The sequence below is a fragment of the Engystomops pustulosus genome, chromosome 1 (assembly GCF_040894005.1).
Source record: "Engystomops pustulosus chromosome 1, aEngPut4.maternal, whole genome shotgun sequence".
Classification (NCBI taxonomy): Eukaryota; Metazoa; Chordata; class Amphibia; order Anura; family Leptodactylidae; genus Engystomops; species Engystomops pustulosus.
This window is the reverse complement of record NC_092411.1, coordinates 168,423,779-168,446,410: the sequence shown is the minus strand read 5'-3', so window position 1 is coordinate 168,446,410 and position 22,632 is coordinate 168,423,779. Positions and strand designations below refer to the sequence as shown.

General features: G+C 41.5%; 1 protein-coding gene across 10 annotated transcripts in view; it reads left to right on the top strand.

Moving 5' to 3' along the window:
• Positions 1–9,339: 9,339 nt before the first annotated feature.
• Positions 9,340–22,632, top strand: part of ADGRL3 (adhesion G protein-coupled receptor L3) — a 1,100,912-nt gene continuing 1,087,619 nt past the window's right edge. For all 10 annotated transcript variants that reach the window (XM_072113828.1, XM_072113827.1, XM_072113826.1 and 7 more), the window contains exon 1: positions 9,340–9,479. The gene's annotated coding sequence lies outside the window, so the exon portion shown is untranslated. The remainder of the gene's footprint in view (positions 9,480–22,632) is intronic.

The window sequence follows — 22,632 nt, the reverse complement described above, 5'->3', positions numbered from 1 at the left end:
CGTGTTACCCAAATATTTCCGATTTGCGCCAATTTTCCCTAAATTGCCCCGGGTTTTTGGCGCACGCGATCGCATTGTGGTGCATCGGCACTGGCGTGCACGCGACGGACATCGGGGGGGCAAGGCCAACCAAAACCCAACGGATTCGGAGAAACCACCGCACTTAAAAAAAAAAAAAAAAAAGTGTCGATGGACATGTGCTTACCTTCACCTGGCAATGGATAGTGAACTCCGGCGGACCTCGGCGGACTTCAGCGCAGCAGCGACACCTGGTGGACGTCGGAGGACTGCTTTAGTGAATCCACCGCAGAGAACGCGCCGCTGGATCGTGAATGGACCGGGTAAGTAAATCTGCCCCAATGTGTTTTGTGAAACCATTAGTTACGTTGCTTAGATGTTTGTTGATCCTAGTGTTGAGTTGTTGGTTGGACAACGGGTTGGACCCCCTTTTGCCTTCAGAACTGCCTCAATTCTTCGTGGCATAGATTAAACAAGGTGCTGGAAGCATTCCTCAGAGATTTTGGTCCATATTGACATGATGGCATCACACAGTTGCCGCAGATTTGTCGGCTGCACATCCATGATGCGAATCTCCCGTTCCACCACATCCCAAAGATGCTCTATTGGATTGAGATCTGGTGACTGTGGAGGCCATTTGAGTACAGTGAACTCATTGTCATGTTCTAGAAACCAGTCTGAGATGATTCCAGCTTTATGACATGGCGCATTATCCTGCTGAAAGTAGCCATCAGATGTTGGGTACATTGTGGTCATAAAGGGAGGGACATGGTCAGCAACAATACTCAGGTAGGCTGTGGCGTTGAAACGATGCTCAATTGGTACCAAGGGGCCCAAAGAGTGCCAAGAAAATATTCCCCACACCATGACACCACCACCACCAGCCTGAACCGTTGATACAAGACAGGATGGATCCATGCTTTCATGTTGTTGACCCCAAATTCTGACCCTACCATCCGAATGTCGCAGCAGAAATCGAGACTCATCAGACCAGGCAACGTTTTTCCAATCTTCTACTGTCCAATTTCGATGAGCTTGTGCAAATTGTAGCCTCAGTTTCCTGTTCTTAGCTGAAAGGAGTGGCACCCGGTGTGGTCTTCTGCTGCTGTAGCCCATCTGCCTTAAAGTTCGACGTACTGTGCGTTCAGAGACGCTCTTCTGCCTACCTTGGTTGTAACGGGTGGCGATTTGAGTCACTGTTGCCTTTCTATCAGCTCGAACCAGTCTGCCCATTCTCCTCTGGCATCAACAAGGCATTTCCGCCCACAGAACTGCCGCTCACTGGATGTTTTTTTTTTTTTTGGACCATTCTCTGTAAACCCTAGACATGGTTGTGCGTGAAAATCCCAGAAGATCAGCAGTTTCTGAAATACTCAGACCAGCCCTTCTGGCACCAACAACCATTCCACGTTCAAAGGCACTCAAATCACCTTTCTTCCCCATACTGATGCTCGGTTTGAACTGCAGGAGATTGTCTTGACCATGTCTACATGCCTAAATGCACTGAGTTGCCGCCATGTGATTGGCTGATTAGAAATGAAGTGTTAACGAGCAGTTGGACAGGTGTTCCTAATAAAGTGGCCGGTGAGTGTATATCAATCAAAAAAATAAATGAATGTAAATGCATCAAAAAATAAATCAAGTTTAGTTCAGTATTGTGAAAACTAGTCCAAGCAAATAATTAATTTGGCGCAAGCAGGATTAATTTTCAACAGACTTTTCACTGTCCTATGTTCACTTGGCGCATTGTTTTGCAACAGCATTGTTGCAAAACAGTATTTGTACCACCGCTGTGCCAAAACAACACATAACATAGACAAAAACACCAATGATAAATCCCCCCTAATTTACATTTTTATTCTGTTCTTTAGAATATAAACAATTTTTAAAATAAACTTAAAATAATGGTATTTTAGGATACTGCTATTTATTAGGATATATTCACGTAGGACTATGCAAATGACTTTAACCAGGGACGATTATGAGGGGTAGGTGAGGGTAGGCAATCACCTAGGGTGGCAACCTTGCTACCCACCCTGTGAGTGCCGTCCTGACCCTCAACATTACTCAACGATCTGCAAGTCTTTTAGACGCAGACAGTGCTGATTACTAGTATCATAGTATATAAGGCTGGAAAAAGACACAAGTCCAACCTTTAAAGAGAACCTGTCATGCAAAATAACCCCCCTAAACTAAATATATTTTCATAAACTGCCATTACAGAGCATTGCCTCTATCCCTTCATTGTCCCTCTACATGCCTGTAAACCTAAGCAATGAGGTCCTAAAGCTGTATGCAAATGACCTGTGAAATGTCCAATGAAGCATTAGCATATTCAAGCTGTCCACTCTATTCATGAGTGGGAGGCACAGCCACACCCCCAGTGCTTGACTGACAGCCTGTATAATGATGTGAGGCTGTATAATGATGTGCTTCCTGGTACCGGCACCCCCTGCAGCCTGTGTGTGCATGTATGTGTGTTTAGGAGAGATACAGCAGCTCCAGGCAGCCATGTCAGATTCATGTGTAGCTGATGTCTGTGTCTCTCACCTGTATATTAGGAGGATGCAGCATTTACTATACATTACACACAGACATGAGCAGGGGGGGGGGGAGAGGAGAGGGGAGGGGTAACAGGGGTGACATCACTGCCTCTGACCATGTGACCAGCCTCATTTACATAATAAAGAAAAGATGATTTTACAATGATTACTGTATGAATTGACTAGATAAAGGCAGGGATGGGATCCTTGTGAGCTGCTCCAACAGGTAGAGGTGACAGTACTAGTGACACAGACCTGATGACAGGTGTCCTTTAAGAATTAAATAAATGTTTTATCCCCTTAACCCGTGATATTTTTTCTCTCCAGAAAGGCATCCAGGCCTCTCTTGAACATGTACATAGAGTCTACCATAACAACCTCCTGCGGCAGAGAGTTCCATAGTCTCACTGCTCTTACAGTAAAGAACCTTTGTCTATGTTGATGGTAAAATCGCCTCTCCTCTAGGCGTAGTTAGACAAAGTTATGGCCAAGAAATTGACAAGAGTCACAGTGTCACTCAACTGTGCAAGAGACTAGAAGAAGAGTGGAGATAGACTGCCAAGCCCTTTGCAATTATCCTGATTTCCCTATTTTACTTCGATTGCGTTCCTGTATCCGATCCAGCGCTGCCTGTCCTGATCTATTGCTGTCTTGACCTCCCGGCTGTCCCTGACCATGAGTTTGCCTTACAATATTGCACTACGCCTTGGCCGCCACCGCAGACAAAGTCTCATCAGTGGAACGACCTGGTGATACAGCGCCACAAGTCCAACCTGTTTTGCGGCGGGCACTGATGAAAACTGGGTACCACTTAGACTCCGGTCCCAGGTGTCAGCTTACGTCATCGTCTGCGGTGGTACAGAGGATCCACTACCACTGATCCTGACAGTCACTACCACTGATCCTGACAATATATGTACACTCACCGGCCACTTTATTAGGTACACCTGTCCAACTGCTCGTTAACACTTAATTTCTAATCAGCCAATCACATGGCGGCAACTCAGTGCATTTAGGCATGTAGCCATGGTCAAGACAATCTCCTGCAGTTCAAACCGAGCATCAGTATGGGGAAGAAAGGTGATTTGAGTGGCATGGTTGTTGATGCCAGAAGGGCTGTTCTGAGTATTTCAGAAACTGCTGATCTACTGGGATTTTCACGCACAACCATCTCTAGGGTTTACACAAAATGGTCCGCAAAAGAAAAACCATCCAGTGAGCGGCAGTTGTGTGGGCGGAAATGCCTTGTTGATGCCAGAGGTCAGAGGAGAACGGGCAGACTGGTTCGAGCTGATAGAAAGGCAACAGTGACTCAAATCGCCACCCGTTACAACCAAGGTAGGCAGAAGAACATCTCTGAATGCACAGTACGCCGAACTTTGAGGCAGATGGGCTACAGCAGCAGAAGACCACACCGGGTGCCACTCCTTTCAGCTAAGAACAGGAAACTGAGGCTACAATTTGCACAAGCTCATCGAAATTGGACAGTAGAAGATTGGAAAAACGTTGCCTGGTCTGATGAGTCTCGATTTCTGCTGCGACATTCGGATGGTAGGGTCAGAATTTGGGGTCAACAACATGAAAACATGGATCCATCCTGCCTTGTATCAACGGTTCAGGCTGGTGGTGGTGGTGTCATGGTGTGGGGAATATTTTCTTGGCACTCTTTGGGCCCCTTGGTACCAATTGAGCATCGTTGCAACGCCACAGCCTACCTGAGTATTGTTGCTGACCAACAATATTGTATTGTCCCTTTATGACCACAATGTACCCAACATCTGATGTCTACTTTCAGCAGGATAATACGCCATGTCATAAAGCTGGAATCATCTCAGACTGGTTTCTAGAACATGACAATGAGTTCACTGTACTCAAATGGCCTCCACAGTCACCAGATCTCAATCCAATAGAGCATCTTTGGGATGTGGTGGAACGGGAGATTCGCATCATGGATGCGCAGCCGACAAATCTGCGGCAACTGTGTGATGCCATCATGTCAATATGGACCAAAATCTCTGAGGAATGCTTCCAGCACCTTGTTTAATCTATGCCACGAAGAATTGAGGCAGTTCTGAAGGCAAAAGGGGGTCCAACCCGTTACTAGCATGGTGTACCTAATAAAGTGGCCGGTGAGTGTATATATACACTCACCGGCCACTTTATTAGGTACACCAATGTGCACTTTGTGCAAATTGTAGCCTCAGTTTCATAGTATATAAGGCTGGAAAAAGACGCAAGTCCATCAAGTCCAACCTTTAAGAATTAAATAAATGTTTTATCCCCATAACCTGTGATATTTGTTCTCTCCATAAAGGCATCCAGGCCTCTCTTGAACATGTACATAGAGTCTACCATAACAACCTCCTGCGGCAGAGAGTTCCATAGTCTCACTGCTCTTAAAGAACCTTTGTCTATGTTGATGGTAAAATCGCCTCTCCTCTAGGCGTAGAGGATGCCCCCTTGTCCTGGTCACAGGCCTAGGTATAAAAAGATCTTTGGAGAGATCCTTGTACTGTCCGTTCAGGTATTTGTACATTGTAATGAGATAGAATTACAGATTATAAAATTTTGGATTATTCAGTTTAGAAAAATTATTAGGGGAATAGGGGAACTAGAATACAATGACAGATTATAAAATTTTGGATTAATTTTGGAGACCTCCTCTCAGTCTTCTTTTTTCTAAACTGAATAATCCAAAATGTTATAATCTGTCATTGTATTCTAATCCCCCCATTCCCCTAATAATCCTGATTGCTCTCCTCCTGCACCCGTTCCAGCTCTTCTATATCCTTTTTATACACTGGTGCCCAAAACTGTACACAATATTCCATGTGTGGTCTGACCAGGGATTTGTATAAGGGCAAAACTATGTCTTTATCTTGAGAATCTATTCCTCTCTTGATACATCCCATTTTTTTTTTTTTGCTTTAGCAGCAGCCACCTGGCTCTGGTCACTAAAATTAAGTTTACCATCCACCAATACCCCCAAGTCCTTTTCAGCTCCAATTTTACCAAGTAATTGGCAGTTAAAGGGAACCTACCACCACGAATCTACCTATAAAGGTAGATCGGGTGGTAGGTGGATCAATAGGACGTGAGGATATCCCTTTTAAGGGCTAATCCTCACGTCCCCGCGCTGTTTTGTGAACTTATATTATCACTTTATGCTAATCTTGTTATGCAGCTACTGGGGCCCAGTAGCCACTTTACCCCTCCTACCCACAATCTTTGACGCGCAGCTCCTTGCAGCTGCGTGCCCTTGTCCGACGAACCTGCCGTCTGCGCATGCGCAGAACAGCAGGCCCACGCCTGTTTCGGAGCAGTGACCGCACAGGCGCGGGCCTGCTGTTCTGCGCATGCACCGAACATTGTGGGCAGGAGGGCCGAAGATTGTGGGTAGGAGGGGTAAAGTGGCTACTGGGGCGTGGAGTAGCCGCGCCGTGTAGCCACAGCTGCGGCTACTCCACGCCCCAGTAGCCGCATAACAAAATTAGCATAAAGTGATAATATAAGTTCACAAAACAGCGTGGGGACGTGAGGATTAGCCCTTAAAAGGGCTATCCTCACGTCCTATTGATCCACCTACCACCCGATCTACCTTTATAGGTAGATTCGTGGTGGTAGGTTCCCTTTAAGAACATAATTATACTTTTTGTTTCCATGGCCCAAGTGCATAACTTTACATTTATCTACATTAAACCTCATCAACCATTTCTCTGTACACTCCTCAAGCTTCCACAAATCCTTCTGTAATGCTAAACTATCGACCTCAGTATTTATTACTTTACACAGCTATCAAGTATCATCTGCAAATATTGAAACTTGACTGTGTAAACCCACTACAAGGTTATTAATAAAAATATTAAAAAGAAGTTGCCCCAATACTGACCCCTGCGGCACTCCACTGGTAACGTCAACCCAATCTGAGAATGTGCCATTAATGACGACCCTCTGTTTTCTATCACTAAGCCAATTACTTACCCAAATGCCTCATCGCTACCTGTTAATGTTTTAGCACCTTAAACACCTTATCTTTCTCACTTATTGCTTTCCTTACAAGACTAGTTAGCCACATTGGCTTTTTCTTGTTCCTCTTATGCTTTTTCCCATAAGGTATGTGTTTCTCACAGGACTTTTTCAGAATATATGAGAAAAAGTCCCATTTTTGGGGGGGGCTTTGGTCTTTGAGAACATTATCCCAGTCTATGCCTTTAAGGTCTTCCCTAGCGGCAGACATCAATGTTACCACTGCCAGCATCCCTTGTTTGACCCAGGCGCCATCGTGGACATTGTTGCTTAAGCTTTGGCACCTGGGTCTCAGAGAGGATTGGTGACATTCATGCCACTCTGAAGAGGGGAGTTGCTAGTTGCAGGGAGCATAGGTAGGTATAATTTTTTATTTCTGTGCTACCTATATACTGGGGCATGTGTGGAGACTACCTTTATACTCGAGGACAAGTTATGGGACGACCTATATACTGGTGGCATGTGCTGGAACTACCTATATACTGGGGGGCTACATATATACTAGCAGCAGACGCTGTGGCTACCTATATACTAGGGGCATGTGTGGGGACTATTTATATACTGGGGGGGGCATTTTTGGGGGACTACCTATATACTGGGGCATATGTGTGGGGAATATCAATATATTGGGGGGGGCATGTGTGTGGACCACCTATATACTTAGGGGCATGAGTGGGGACTTGCTATATACTATGAGCATGTGCTGTGACTACCTATATACTGGGGGCCATGTGTGTGGACAATCTTTATACTGGGGAGCATGTTTGAGGACATGTGCGGGGACTACCTATATTCTGTGAGCATGTGCTGGGGCTACTTATATAGTGGTGGTCATGTGTGGAGTCTACCACATATTGTGAGTATATGTGGGGACTACCTATATACTCCTATTCAAGTCATAGTTAATGATTTGTGTAATTGCAGCTCCATTATTGTACACTTTTGGTGCAACTCAAACCCATCCTTCACAGAGGGGAAACCCCTTTTGTGTGCATTTTCTTGTGCAAATCCCTTTATATTTTTGCCTAAAAGGAAATTTACTGATGGTATTAGACTCACTTAATATTCTTACTCATTAAAAACACTTTTGAAAAGGAGATATTGCAATAACTCATGGAACAGGTGATTCTGGGGGAAAAAGACTTTTATAAAATATATGAATGAGTCGGAGGCACTCAGGCTTACATTGGCTCAGGGGGCTAATAATTTATGCACACACCTATTAATTTAAATACAGCCAGGTCCTGCATTCTGTTGATGTCAGCAGGCAGTCTATAGATTTTGCAGAGACTTTCCTTGCATGGAGATTCAGCTGAGCAAGGAAAGACTCAGTGCGCACGCACAAAATTTTCAGATTACTGGCCAACGTTACCGGCAGTCTGGACGATGAGAAGGGAACCTGGCTGTATCAAGATCAATATTGGTGTGCATAAATTATTAGCACCTGGAGCTAGGAGACGCTGATCTGGCTTAAGGGTGCGTTCACACGTTGCAGTTAAAACTGCATCGCAATCAGCTTTGAGGTGGTTTTAGGTGCAGTTTTGTCAATTGAACAGGTGAAAGTCATGAACTGAACAAGTGAATTTGATTTTGAAGGGGAAACCTGCTCCACAAATGTCATTCACTCGTTCAGTTCATGTCTTTCACCTGTTCAATTGACAAAACTGCACCTCAAAGCTGATTGCGATGCAGTTTTAACTGCAACGTGTGAACGCACCCTAAGCCTGAGCGCCTCTGGCTCTTTAGCATATTTAATGAAAGTCTTTTTCCTGCAGAATTGCACGTTCCAGGAGTTATTAAAAACACTTTTAAAAAGAGTACATTATAGGTGTATACACTATATTTGATGGTAGATGTCCTTAAAACACAGCTAAATATGCCCTATATGTTTTGCATTGCACTTCAGTTTCCTTTCTTGTTGGTAGTGTAGTTTACATACACATATTGGAACTTTTCTCCCAACATCCTGAAAAATTTTAAACCTAAACCTAGTTGGCAAATAGATGACCATAGTGTATAGGCCCGAAGCATTTTCTTACCTGCAGCAGCATGCATACCTTATTCCTGAAACAAAAAATGAGGCTGCATGTTCATCCAGCTGGTGTTGCCTGGCAATCACAGTGCAGCGTGCTAGGTGGCGCTTTCCCCCCTGGATGCTGCTGTTCATCGTTGACATCCAGGTTTCTACCCCTCCCCTTTTCCTCTGTGCTTATTCTGTCTCTCTTGTGACAGGTTAGCTGCAGGCTTCAGCTCGTATGGGTTTTCCAGGCTGAATCAGTTGACTTACATTTTTAATTTTTGCTTTAAATCATATTCGTTAGGCTACCGATAACGCAGGCATCTTTGTGCAAAGCAGCTTGGTCTTGTTTTTTCCTAGCTCTCGATAGCGCTCCTCGTCATAGATATGGCTACTGGCGTATTCCAGCTTTGTCAGTCGGATGATGGTTTGTAAAGCCAATCACGACGGACGAATAGGAGCTGCATCAAGGCGAAGTATCCTGTCAATGAAATTGCAGGATTTCTGATGTGGAATGGTATAAGGTATTCATGTATTTTCCGCAACTACAGGAGGCTGCCAATAGACAAAGGATACAGAATTACACGTTTGTCTTGCCTCCGTTGAAGGGATTGGACGTGATTGCTGCAGATGTGTTCACCTTCTTCTTTGTGATATACTGCTTATTCCTGTTATCCTTTGGAATCGGAGAAGATTAGAGGCCCTGACAGCAGCTTGTTTATTTTGGCTTTCCGTTGCTGTCATCTGCAGCCATAGCTGCCGCTGCTGCCTTCATCTGTTTGCCTGGCTTCCATTATACCCGCCCTGGTGTTTGCATGGCTTGGCTGGATCGAGACCTTGTCGCCCATTTGTAGGCTGCAATGCTTATCAATAAGGTAATTACAGTAATCATCTTTAATCATTTCCATATATACCCATGTTTCCCTATCATCCATTTACATTATGGAACATGGTACCTATAATGTGCCTATTGGTATGACATATTTTCTATCGGTGTATCATTTCCATCGACGTTGGCCTGGGAGGATTTTAGTCATTGTTTTAGTAGGCAGGTTTATCATTAATTTGGTATTCTTTGTCTGCTCTGTGTTACTATAGCGCTTGTTGTCATCATCACAACTCCCACTTTTTATCTGCACTGTGGTGAGGTTGTGGGAGGGAAAATGGAATGTTCACAATCCCGTTATGAAATGTCACAGAATTGTGACTGGAAGTATCCTTTTATGGAAAATGTCTACTATCTTTTGGTTTAAGGATGATTGCATATTGCTTATAATGTGTAAAGAGATGGGCATTGCAGCAGTTGGCTGCTGCTATGGGCTACAATGTCAATGGGAAATGCTTTAATTTTGATTTTTTTCTAAATTCTGGAGTTGTCTTTTAAATTACTAACAACTAATAGACTTCTCTTTGCTTGACACTAATTGAAAAACTGTCCTGCATCTAAATACACTAGTTATGTTGACCACCACTCACTTCCACTAGCTAGTGCCCTACAGTGGTTATGAAAAGTATTCAGACCCCTTTAAATTTTTTCACTCTTTGTTTAATTGCAGCCAATTGGTAAGATAAGTTTGTTTTTTTTGCTGATACAATACAATATAACTTTATTGATCCCTTTTGGGAAATTGAGTCATTAATGGTCACCAAGTAACAGTGACCACAACATCATTCACTTTGAATTATTCTTCAGTGCGACTTTCAGAATAGGGACAACAGGAACTCTGAACTCTAGAAGGGCAACAGCTAAGTGAGCACCCTAAGAGTACAAACTGGGACAATGTTCTCAAAAATAAAAGCACCGAAAATAAATGGTATTTTTAAAAAAAATATTCCAAAAAGTTCCTGTGAAAGACATATACCATATAGGAATAGGCACAACAGAAACAGGAAAAAACAATGTGGTTAACTAGTGTGGTTAACTAGTACTGTAAGGCAAACAATAAACGAGAAGGATAAGTCATTTATGTAACTAAAACACAAAGGCGTTACAGGATTATAGAAGGAAAAATAAATCCTGTAGAATAAAAATTGCCATGGAAAGTAAAAATAATACCTTATTATTTTACAAATATATAAATAGTAAAAAACTAAAAACGAAGAGTGTAGGCCCTCAAGAATAATGTGGGGGTCAAGGTGGAGGGGGATGAGGAAAGGGCAAATCTATTTAATGTCTCCTTCTCAACAGGAAAGTCCCATGGGAAATGACATGATGAGGAATAATGTAAATCCTCCATTGAATGTCAGCTGCTTAACACAGAATGAGGTATAGCACCGCCTCAACACCACTAAAATAGACAAATCCCCAGGCCATGATGGCATACACCCCCGGGTACTGCATGAGTTATGTATTGTGATAGACAGACCATTATTTCTAATGGTTTGGTTAGTCCATAAAATGAGATCACTGGGACTAGGAAAAATCTGTGTATTTGGGTAAGCAAATGGCTTAGTGATGGAAAACAAAGGATTGACATCAATGGCACACTGTCAGATTGGGTTGACATTACCGGTGGGGTGCCACAGGGGTCAGTATTGGGGCCACTTTCTAATATTTTTATTAGTGACCTCTTAAATGGTTTACACAGTGGAATTTCTATATTCACAGATGATACTAAGCTCTGTAAAGTAATTAATACAGAGGAGGATAGTAAAACATTACAGAGGGATTGTGAAAACTGGACTAATGGGCGGGGAAAATGGCTGATGAGGTTTAATGTAGGTGAATGTAAAGTTATGCACTTGGGTTGAGGAAATGAAAATTAGAATTGTGATAAATGATAAAATTCTTGGTAAAACCGATGGAGTTAAAGACTTGGGGATATTGGTGGATAGTAAACTCAATTTCAGTGATCAGAGCCAGCCATCTACTGTTAAAGCAAATAAAATTTTGGGATGTATCAAGAAAGGAATAGATTCTCATGATAAGGACATAGTTTTGCCCTTATACACATCACTGGTCATACCACACATGGAATATTATGTACAGTTTTGGGCAACAGTGTATAAAAAGGACATAATAGAACAGGTGCAGAGGAGAACAAACAAGATTATTAGGGGAACGGGGGAGGAGGGGGGTTAGTATACAATGATAGATTTAAAGTTTTGGATTATTCAGTCTAGAAAAAAAGATGCCTGAGGGGAGACCTCTTTACAGTGTTAAAATACCTGCATGGTCAGTACAAGGATTTCTCCAAAGATCTTTTTATATCTAGGCCCATGGCCAGGACAAGGGGCATCCTCTATGCCTGGAGGAGAGGCGGTTCTAACATAGCCATAGTAGTGAGTCTGTGGAACTCTCTGCTGCAGGAGGTTGTTATGGCGGACTCTTTATGGTCAAGAGAGGTTTGAATGCCTTTCTGGAGAGGAATAATATAACATAGTATGAATAGAACTTTTTGTTAGTAGTTTCTGTTGATACAGGGAATTATTCTGACTGCCATATTAGGGGTCGGGAAAGAATTTTTCCCTGTTTTGGGCCAAATAGAAACAGCCTTTCAGGGTTTTTGCCTTCTCAATATAACATAATTTATAGCTTGAACTTCATGATATTGTTAGGGTTGGGTAACACAGAAGACAGGGGATAGTGTGCCTTGAGCTCGCCCCAACCTCTGTCCCTTCCTATAGCCCCCCCCCCCACGCTCACCTGGCACAAGTGTCTAGTGAAGCTGAAATTTATGCAGCCAGAACACCACCTCCGGAACCTGATTGGAGCTGGACAACTTCTGAGAACTAACCCCTAATGGTGCAGAACAAAAGAGCACAATCGCAGACACCATGCAGAGGTACCACGACTCTCAGCAGTCCAGAATACAACCCCTAAACAGAACGAGGTCTTAGAAGCCACTGCCCGGAGTGCACGCCGATGAGAGGTGGGGTCTGCACAGAGACACGCAGGAGGTCGAAGAATGCTGCTTGCACCACCAGAATCATCAGAGGAAGGACCAGAAGTCCCAGCGTTCACCCCTGAGAACCTGACAGATATCTTTTTCTAGCCTCTTTTTCTATGAATGTACACTCTGCACCCAACTTTACATAAGAAAATTTTAAGATATTTTTGCTATTTTACTAAACAAGAAAAACTGAAACATCAAATGGCCTGTGATTTGAAAAGCACTGCGGAATTTGATGGTGCTATATAAATAAAGAATATTATTATTATTATTATTATTATTATGGTCGTAAGTATTCAGACCCTTTGCTTAGTATTGAGTAGAAGCACCCTTTCAGCTAGTACAGCCATGAGTATTCTTGGGAATGATGCAACAAGTTTTTTACACCTGGATTTTGGGGATCCTTTGCCATTGTTCCTTTTAGATCCTCTTCAGTTCCCTCAGGCTGCATGGTAAATGTTAGTGAACCGCTATTTTGAAGTCTCTCCAGAGATGCTAAATTGGGTTCAGGTCAGGGTTCTGGCTGGGCCAGTCAAGAGTTGTTCTGAAGCCACTGCTTTGTTATTTTAGCTGTAAATCTAGGGTCATAGTTTTGTTATAGGGTGAAACATCGGCCCAATCTGAGGTTCAGAGCACTATGGAAGAGTTTTTCAACCAGGATATCGCTGTACTTGGCCGGATTCATATTTCCTGCATGTCTGCATGTCTGGAGCTACATTGATATTGGGGCTCTTCTCTGCCTCTCTTACCAAGGCTCTTCTGCCATGATTGCTTAGCTTGGCTGGACGGTAAAGTCGAGGAAAAGGTGTGGTTGTCCCAAACTTCTTCCATTTGAGGTTTGTGAAGGCCACTGTGCTCTTAGGAACCCTGAGTGCTGTAGAAATTCTTTTGTAACTTGGCCAGATCTGTGCCTTCCAAAATTCTGTGTCTGAGTTCCTTGGAAAGTTCCATAGATCACATAACTCTCATGCGCTCAGACACGCACTGTGAGGTCATACATGGACAGGTGTGTGCCTTTTCTAATCAAGTCCAATCAGTGCAAATAACAGAGCTGGACTCCAATGAAGGACTTGAACCATCGCAAGGAGGATCAGAAGGAAATGGACAGCATGTGAGTTATATATGAGTCTCACAGCAAAGGGTCTGAATACTTAGGACAATGTGTAATTTCATTTTCTTTTGAAATAAATTAGCAAAAATATCTACATTTTCTGTCAAGATGGGCTGCAGATTTTACATTAAAGGGAACCTGTCATTAGAAGCCCTTTTTCTGGCTCTCCCATGTCCCCATAGAGAATAGTGTACACATTGCAAAAGAGTTTTTATAGTAAAATCAAAGTTTACCTTTTTGGATGCAAAGCTGTGTCCCTAGTCCTACGGGAGTGGCCAGTTACAAGTGGGGCAGATATGTATGACCTCCGTAAGGGGGAAGCGACGCTAGGGAGTAGATACGGGGGACATGAAATGACATTGAATCCATGCCTGATGGTGCGTTTTTTTTTCGGGTGGGGGGGAACCACTCCTCACAGTTCGCCCCCAGGGGACTGGGGACACAGCTCTGCATACAGAAAAGTAAGCTTTCATCTAACTTATCTTTTTTTCAGAAAATGTCAGTTTTACTTTAAAAACACTTTGGCAATGTGTATACTATTCTCTATGGGGAAGCCAGAAAAAGGGTTCCTGATGACAGGTTCCCTTTAACCCCTTAATGCTGAAGCCACTTTTCACCTTCCTGACACGGCCCATTTTTCAAATCTGACATGTGCCACTTTATGTTCTTATAACTTTGGAACGCTTTAACATATCCAAGTGACTTTGAAATTGTTTTCTTATGACACTTTGTACTTCATGTTAGTTGAAAACTTTTGGACAGTATGTTTTGCGTTTATTTATGGTAAAAATGGATATTTGGTAAAGATTTGGAAAAATTCGTGATTTTCGAAATTCTAAATGTTCTACTTTTTCCAAAAGCAAAAAAAAACTTAATAACTAACATTCACCTAATGTCTACTTTATGTGGATATGGTTTTTTATGCATACTATCATTTTTGTAGGATGTTATGGGATTTTGAACGTTAAGTGCGATTTTTCACATTTTCATAAAAAACGTAAAATCCTGCTATTGAGGGACCCGCTCAGGTTTCAAGTCAGAGTCCTAAATAAAAGTAAAACCCCATAAATTTCCCAATTATAGAAACTACACCCCTCAATGTAAGTATGTGCTAGGCCACCATAGCCAGCCACTCCGGTATCCAGGGACTCGGCTTCCTCCAGCCACCGAGAAAGGCTAGGCTCCGGTGGGGGTTGTTGCATATAATTATATATCACTCCATATTCAAATTTGCACCCCTTAAACTAACAGAAACACAATTTAGATTGGTCCAATTTGTCAGTAATACATTCATTTAGCCGTAAAATTTGCACATTCACAAAAGATAAAAATAAAAAACCCATCTTAAAATTTGTTATTGAATTTCTCCCAAGTACGGAGACACCCCACATATGGGCGTTACTTGTTGAATAGGTGCATAGCGAGTAGCAGAAAGGATGAAGGGGCGTGCATTAGCCACTTTTCCCTACAAAGTTTTGTGCTTTTTAGTTGGTTCATGGGTGCACTTTTGTCAACTATAAAAAAAAAAAAATTCTGTTACTGTTGCCATGTGAGACCTATTTTTATGTGGAATCGATGCATTTTTCAGGAATACCATATTGCTGAAAATGTATGAACTTTTTTGTGGGAGGGGTTGTGGAAAAAAATTTCTGTAATTTACATTTTATTTTGGTGTTCACCGTATATATCAAATGTAATTTATCTATTTTACGGATCAATTACAGAAATGTCAAATTTCTATATTTTTGCTTAAGTTATATTAACTTTGCAAAATAAAACCTCATGTGTTGAATAAAATCTATAATTTTTGCATCACCATTTTCCAAGTGGTATAATTCTCTGGTTGAGAGCTTGTTTTTGATGGTTTTTGTGGGACAAAAATTGTACGCTACAACGGTCCTATTTTCATATAGATATGTTATTACTTTTATTGCATTTTATGTGCAACAAGATCATAATCATAGTTTATGGTGAGTTAAAAAAAATGTATACACCATGCAAGATGCAGATTTAAAGGGATATTCCTACGAAGACAAGAAATAATTCCAATCTCTCTCTATCAGTCTTGGTGTTTACGATTTTAGTTGGCCCTGGATATGACCGTAATTCTTCTGACTATGGTCAGATTCTTCTCAAGATAAGGTAGGCATATAGCAGTGCTGACACTGTCTGTTTTATAGGCGAGTTAGCAGAGCTGAGAGTGTCATTGTGTGTTATTACCATCTCATGGATCTCATTATCTCTCATCTCTGATAGAGGTTTGATAAAAGTGTATATAAACCCTGCATCCTGATAATATAAGCACATTGTCAGCACACAGTATCTCATAGCACAGTCTGGAATTTTACAATGACCATCACTGAGTTATAGGAGCTAAAACAGTAATAAAACTGAGTAAAATTGTAAAGTAAGGGTGTTAAAATGATATTCATTGTGTAAACATCACTAGGATTTAAAGTTTGAGAACTTTCTTTCATGGGCAAACCCCTTTAATCATGGTTTTGTTTTATGCTGCGGGTCATTATAAACAATTTTTAATTATTATTTTGTTTTTAACTTTGCTTATTCATGAAACAAGTAAATCAGTTGCTTGTTTATTATAATACCCTGCAATACTGATGTATTGCAGGTTGTTATTATTATTGTCACTGATGCAGGCATACTAAGGACAGCCCAGTATCTAAATTCAGAGGTCGTGTTGACCACGGTATTTAAAGGGTTAACACCTATGCTCAGAGCTTGATCTGGCCGTGGGTGTTACAAGGGGATGTCAGTGGTAAAGTACCCATGTTTCCCGATGACGGTTTAGCTTTGGTGAAGTACATCAGGTGCATGACGTACGTTTATGCCATGAAGTGTGATTTGCCACATGAAGTCCAATAAGGACCCCAGGGCTGCCTTCAATAGCAGCCTATTAAGATCGTGCTGAATGTACAATCTAACAGTACTACGTCTGCCTATGCAGAATGCAAAAGCTGACTATATAATATGCTGCAATACATTAGTATGATGATCACTTGTTCATCTCCCACCCTAGGACAAGATAAAACAGCGAAAAAAAGCTTTAAAAAAAGTCCCCTGAAGTCCCATCCCTTTTAATAATCAAATAAAACATAACAAAGTGAAAATCACCCAAAAAACACAACATATTGAGGGACATGTATCATTATTTCTGCTAGTTAAATTGTTTAATTTTTCCGACTTTTGTCATATTTGCGACTTTTTTAAAACTTTTCACCTGTCGTTTTTCAAGTACGCCTTGGTCTGCACCTTGTGCAGTGTGTCTTATGTATCTTAGTTTCCCAGATGATCCGTGCGACTTTTCACTTATGTATCACTTTTTTTGCATATTTTTGTGACTTTTTAGGCGCAAATCTGCACCTGGTCCAGGGCAGGTGCAAAGGAATTTTTTTTTTTTATGGACCCGATTTTAACATGTAATTGGAATTATTTCACATGATTTAAATGTTTAGCATTTTTCACAGTAACCTCTTTTGTCAAAATTCTTACATTTTTTTTTAATTGGTTACTTCTGAGGGTGAAGTCACACATAGAGGTTTAATTGTGTTAAACAAATTACAACAGCTGAGGTGATTTGCCTTATTTTATTACTGTTAACATTTGTGTTTACAAAATGCAATATAAACGATGTATTAACGCATGTGTTAACTTTGCGATTACTATGCGTTTTGTAAATTCAAATGTTCAAAGTAATGAAATTATGCAAATCACCTCTCCTCAGCTGTTGTATTTAGTTTCAAAATGCATTAAAACTGAAACATGTTAAATCCCAAATTAACAGTAGTGTCCACTCCTGCATATGGCTTGTTCCATGTGGATTTGAGACATTTGCAACAAAAAGTCTCAAAAAGAAGCAAAAACTAGCCGCCAAAAGTCTCTAAAATTCACTTCAGAGAGACTAAACTATGATACATGTGCCCCATTGAGTATCACAACCTCCAAAACAACCAGTAAAATAAAATAAAATTGTCACTGAAACCGTACAGTGAACACGATAAAAAAAGCAAAAAAAAACCTCACAAAAATTATGAAAAATCTGCATAAAAAGTAATAAAAAGTAACATTTACCCCGACATGGTACCAAGAAAAAGTACAGCTTGTCCTGCTAAAAATAAGCTCTAAAACAGCTCTGTAAACAAAAATATATAAATGTTACATGGCGATGCAAAAACAAGCAAACTAACAAAATGTGTTCTATGTTCTGCAAAACAAGTTAACCATAAAAAAAGCTATATAAATAGGGTATTGCTGTAATCATGATGACCTACAGAATAAAGAGAGCGCATTTTTATGGTACGGTGAATGCCTGGGAAAAAAATGCTAAAAACCATAAATGAGAATTAATTATTTTTTTAACCACCACCAAGAAAGAGTTAATAAAATCTGATTATTAGCTATTGAACTTCCCCAGAAATGACGTACCTTACAAGTGAATCTTATCCACAAAAAAAATAACCCCACATATGTCCAAATTACAAAAAAATAAACATTTTATAGCCTGTAAAATGTGACAGTTCAGATCTGCTCTGAATGGCGCTTCTTCCCTTCTATGCCTAGCCATGGGCACGTACAGCGGTCACCACCACATATGCGGCATTAAGAACCAGTCATTCGCGAGTTTATTGTAGGTCAAATATAGGGCTGGTGGCTCACAACATCCTGTTTATATAGCACTATGGCACTTTTTACATGGGCTTGATAGCCTGTGGTTCACATGAACATTAGGACTATTGTCCATATATATGTTCAGTTTTTATATATACAAAAATATATTTCTATATATTTTTACCTTTTCATCTCTTCCTCTCTTTTTTTCACTTCTTATATTGGAATCTGTACTGATAAATGTTGTGTGTCACTTATGAGGTTTTGCACTTTATCACTTTATGGGTATCCTGAAATACATTAGAAAATTATTAGTACTTCATAAGTGGATGTGGAGCATTTTATACACCTACCCGTCGATAGTACCTGTAATTTGCGGCATAGACATGTAATTAAATCTCTTTTATCTTCTATTCGGCGAGCATGTATGCTTTAATTTATTACTTTACCTATTTACGTGCTGATGCTATCTTATGATCTTTTACTAGGAGTGGTCTTCGCCGCATCCCTAGCGCAAGTGCACTTTATGTTATGGCCAGATAGCAGTCGTTCTGTAGCTCGCCGCATCTGACTAAGAGGCGCGGCTCCGGTCCCGATCATGTGACTGGTCATGTAACCTGGCACCACTCATGCATGCGCTGCGACATTGTGTTCACGCCGGCCGTAGTAACTCACGAGAGGACAAGAGGTATGACTGGATCTACTCGGAGCTTTTTCTTTATATAGACAGGACTGTGCACTCTTACATCACTTACCCCTGAGGAATTCACCCAGAGGTGACGATACGCGTGGGGTTCTCCGCCTCCCCGGATCTCTGTCCATGCATCGTACTTAGTCCACTTGGCTCTCTGAGGATAATTTTATAGGGTATCGTACTAGTAGGCCAGCTTAACTGCATTTGGAATTTTTCAATATTGTGTATTTACTTTGCCTACTAGTGTACTACTTCTGTGATATTTGAAAATTGTGCATAATTTGTGGGCGGATTGAGCCAGGGAGTGCTGGGTCGTACCATGACCCATGGGAGTTGGGCACACGATTGTGTGTACCTTTTAAGTGTTTTTATTCTTTCATGTCTTGTCTTTGTTATGATTTTCATATGAAATAAAATATACTTTATATTTTGAGTCCAATGTACGCATCCATTCTTTCCTCTGGTTTATTACATGTATTGCTAGGGATGCGTGGACATTCATTTACATTTGATTTACATTGGTAGTGCCTGTCCGTTGTGTTGTTGTGATTTCATATATGGGGCATCCTCATACTCGGGAGAAATTGAGTATCAAACTTTGTGGAGTTTTTCGTCATTTAATACTTTGTGATGGTTTAATTTTTGGCCAAAATTAATACATTGTTTAAAAAAATTACAGCTTGTAAATTACACTTCCATTTTGTTTTAACCCCTGTGAAACATCTAAAGAGTTAACATACTTTTTAAAGTTGATTTTTACCACATTGAAGGGTGCAGTTTCTAAAATGGCATAATTTAAGGGGTTTTACTGCTAAATATGGGTTTTCACGATTTTCATAAAAATTAGAAAAATTGCACCAACAATTCTGAACCTCCTAAGAACCTAAAGATAGAGGATGCATAAAAAGCCACACCGATATAAAGTAGACATTTGGGAAATGCTAGTTATAAAGTTACTTGGGTGCTATGGATTTTTTAATTTGAAAATTAATAATTTTTAGAAATTATTGCCAAATTTCCATTTTTTTCATAACTAAACACAAAAGATATCATCAACATTTTTCTATTACTTTGAAGTACTATGTGTGATGAGAAAACAATCTCAAAATCCCCTGGATATGTTAAAGCGTTACAAAGTTATAACCTCCTATAATGACAGAGGCCTGGCCCAAAGGCCCTGAAATGGCTCAGACTTGAAGGGGTTAATTGAGGGGTGTAGTTTTCAGAAATGGATCACTTGTTGGGGACTTATTTTTGTTTTTTAATTTTCCCCCAGAGCCTGTGCAATTGTCAGCCAATGCCATGTAGACAGGGTCAGATCTACATTGGCGCTCCTGGAGCACTTTTGCCGGGCCCGGGGATCCGTGCTCTCCCTATGGGGCCCTGGCATCTGACACTGTAAATCCAGTCTTGCACACAAGTACAGGCTACCGGGCCCCCGCAGGTATCAGCTGCTAAGTATGGGGCTGCTAAACGCTATCAGCAGCCCCATACTGACACGCACACTGTATGTGCCTGTGCCTTCAAAGTGGTATTCCCATTTAGGAAAATTAATATTATTGTTTGTTTTAACAAAAGTTATAAAAATGTTCCAATATACTTTCAATATCAATTCCTCATGGTTTTCTAGATCTCTGCTTGCTGTCCTTCTATTCAAAGCTTCTATGTTTACTTCCACTGTACAGAAATCTGACCGTGGTCACACAGGCGCCCGGCTCCTTATATCACAGAGAGTAATCAGAGCTGTGGGTTATAACAAGCCGTACACCTGTGTGGGCATGGTCAGATTTCTGTCCACTGGTAGCTTTTGATTGTTGGACAGCAAGCAGAGAAAACATTCATTTTCTGTAATGGGAATACCCCTCTAAGGCACGGATACCATAGAGTGACAGAAGTGGAGGCAGAGTGACCTCTCCCTGCACCTTCTGTCCTCCACAGACGGTCGATCTATCATTCATAGATCACGCTATCTGTGTCTCCACACTGCAGTAAGGAGAAGAGCCTGGCTGCAGATCATCCTGTCAGTGCTACGGGGGATCGTCTGGAAAGGTGAGTGAACTTTAATTATTTTACTTTTATAAAGGGGCCCAGCAAAGACAGGTTGCAGCTTAATCAGTTGTGAGGTGGTTTTAGGTGCAGTTTTTGTAAACGTAACAGTCGAAAGACGGGCGAATTACATTTTAAATGGGAAACATGTTCATTAAAGGAAACCTACCACTTGAAGTGGCAGGTTTCTGATGGAAATACCGAGCACCAGCTCAGGGTGAGCTGGTGCCGGAGCTTATTTTCGTTAGTGTTTTAAACCGCGGTATCGCGGTTTAAAACACTTTTTAAACTTTATAGCCGCTGCAGGCAGGTACGCGCTCGGCGCTTACCATGCGCGGCTACATAGGAAGTGAAGGAGCGCGGCTATAAAGTTTAAAAAGGTGTTTTAAACCTCGATATCGCGGTTTAAAACACTAACGAAAACAAGCTCCGGCACCAGCTCACCCTGAGCTGGTGCCCGGTATTTCCATCAGAAACCTGCCACTTCAAGTGGTAGGTTTCCTTTAAATGTGTTTCCCTTTTTAAGAAAATAGGAAACTGCTCAAAACTCATTCTAATGAAGTTTGAGTTGCAACAGGTAAACGCTGCCTCAGGCTGGATTCCCACATGGCATTTTTAATGGGAACCAAAATGCAAGTGGTAGGGGGTTTGCCCAAAAAGTATGTTAGTTGTGGGGAATTGCTCAGGTAGATGCCTGGTAGTAGTAGTGCAGGAAGCAGGGACACATGCAGAGTTAAAGTCCAAATAAAGTGTTTTATTCACACTTCAAAAACAACATAAATTCAGCCTTGGTTTTGGCACATATAAAGCAACAAAATAAACCCTGCCTGGCTAGGCACTGCCTAATACAATATCAGATCCTAGCTATACGGGTACCAGGCTGCCTGGCACACGCTCTGGGCAGAATATCAGGAGACACTCAGTTACCTTTGCTGTGTGAACTCAGTGTTAGCTAGTAGTGCCTCTCCTACTGCTTCTGGCCTGCAGACTAAATCAGGCTCTAACGAGGTCTGTGACCCACACCTGTGGGCTATACAAAAGCCCAGGACCGAAGCGTCCCACTACCAGCCTACCCCTACTCCATAATAAGCAGGCCCAGTACGGACATTACCAATGTGTCCATGTTAGCTAGGCCAACATAGACCAAACAGACTATTCCTGCTTACTATATGTCTGCATTAACCCTTGAGTTACTGCAGACAAAACCAGGGCTTTTACCACCTGCATTTTATCTGCCTGTAAGACAGAAAGCGGTTTTCCCACACAACCCTCTTACTTTCTCACATACCCTCCCCCTCAGTTCAGACCCACCCGGGCGAACTCCTGACATTAAGCAATGCGTCCGGGACAAGGCATCCGCATTGCCCTGTAGTTTCTCGGCTCTGTGCTCCACCATGAAACTGAAATTTTGGAGGGACAAGAACCACCTAGTGACCCTCACGTTCCTCTCTTTAGTTCTACTCATCCATGTGAGAGGAGAGTGGTCAGTTATGAGACAGAACTGTCGTCCCAGCAAGTAGTACCGTAGAGACTCTAATGCCCATTTTATCACCAGACATTCCTTCTCTACGATACTGTAATTTTTCTGTGCTGGCGTGAACTTCCTGCTCAGGTAGGTAATGGGGTGTTCTTCTCCATTCACCTCCTGACAGCTCCCA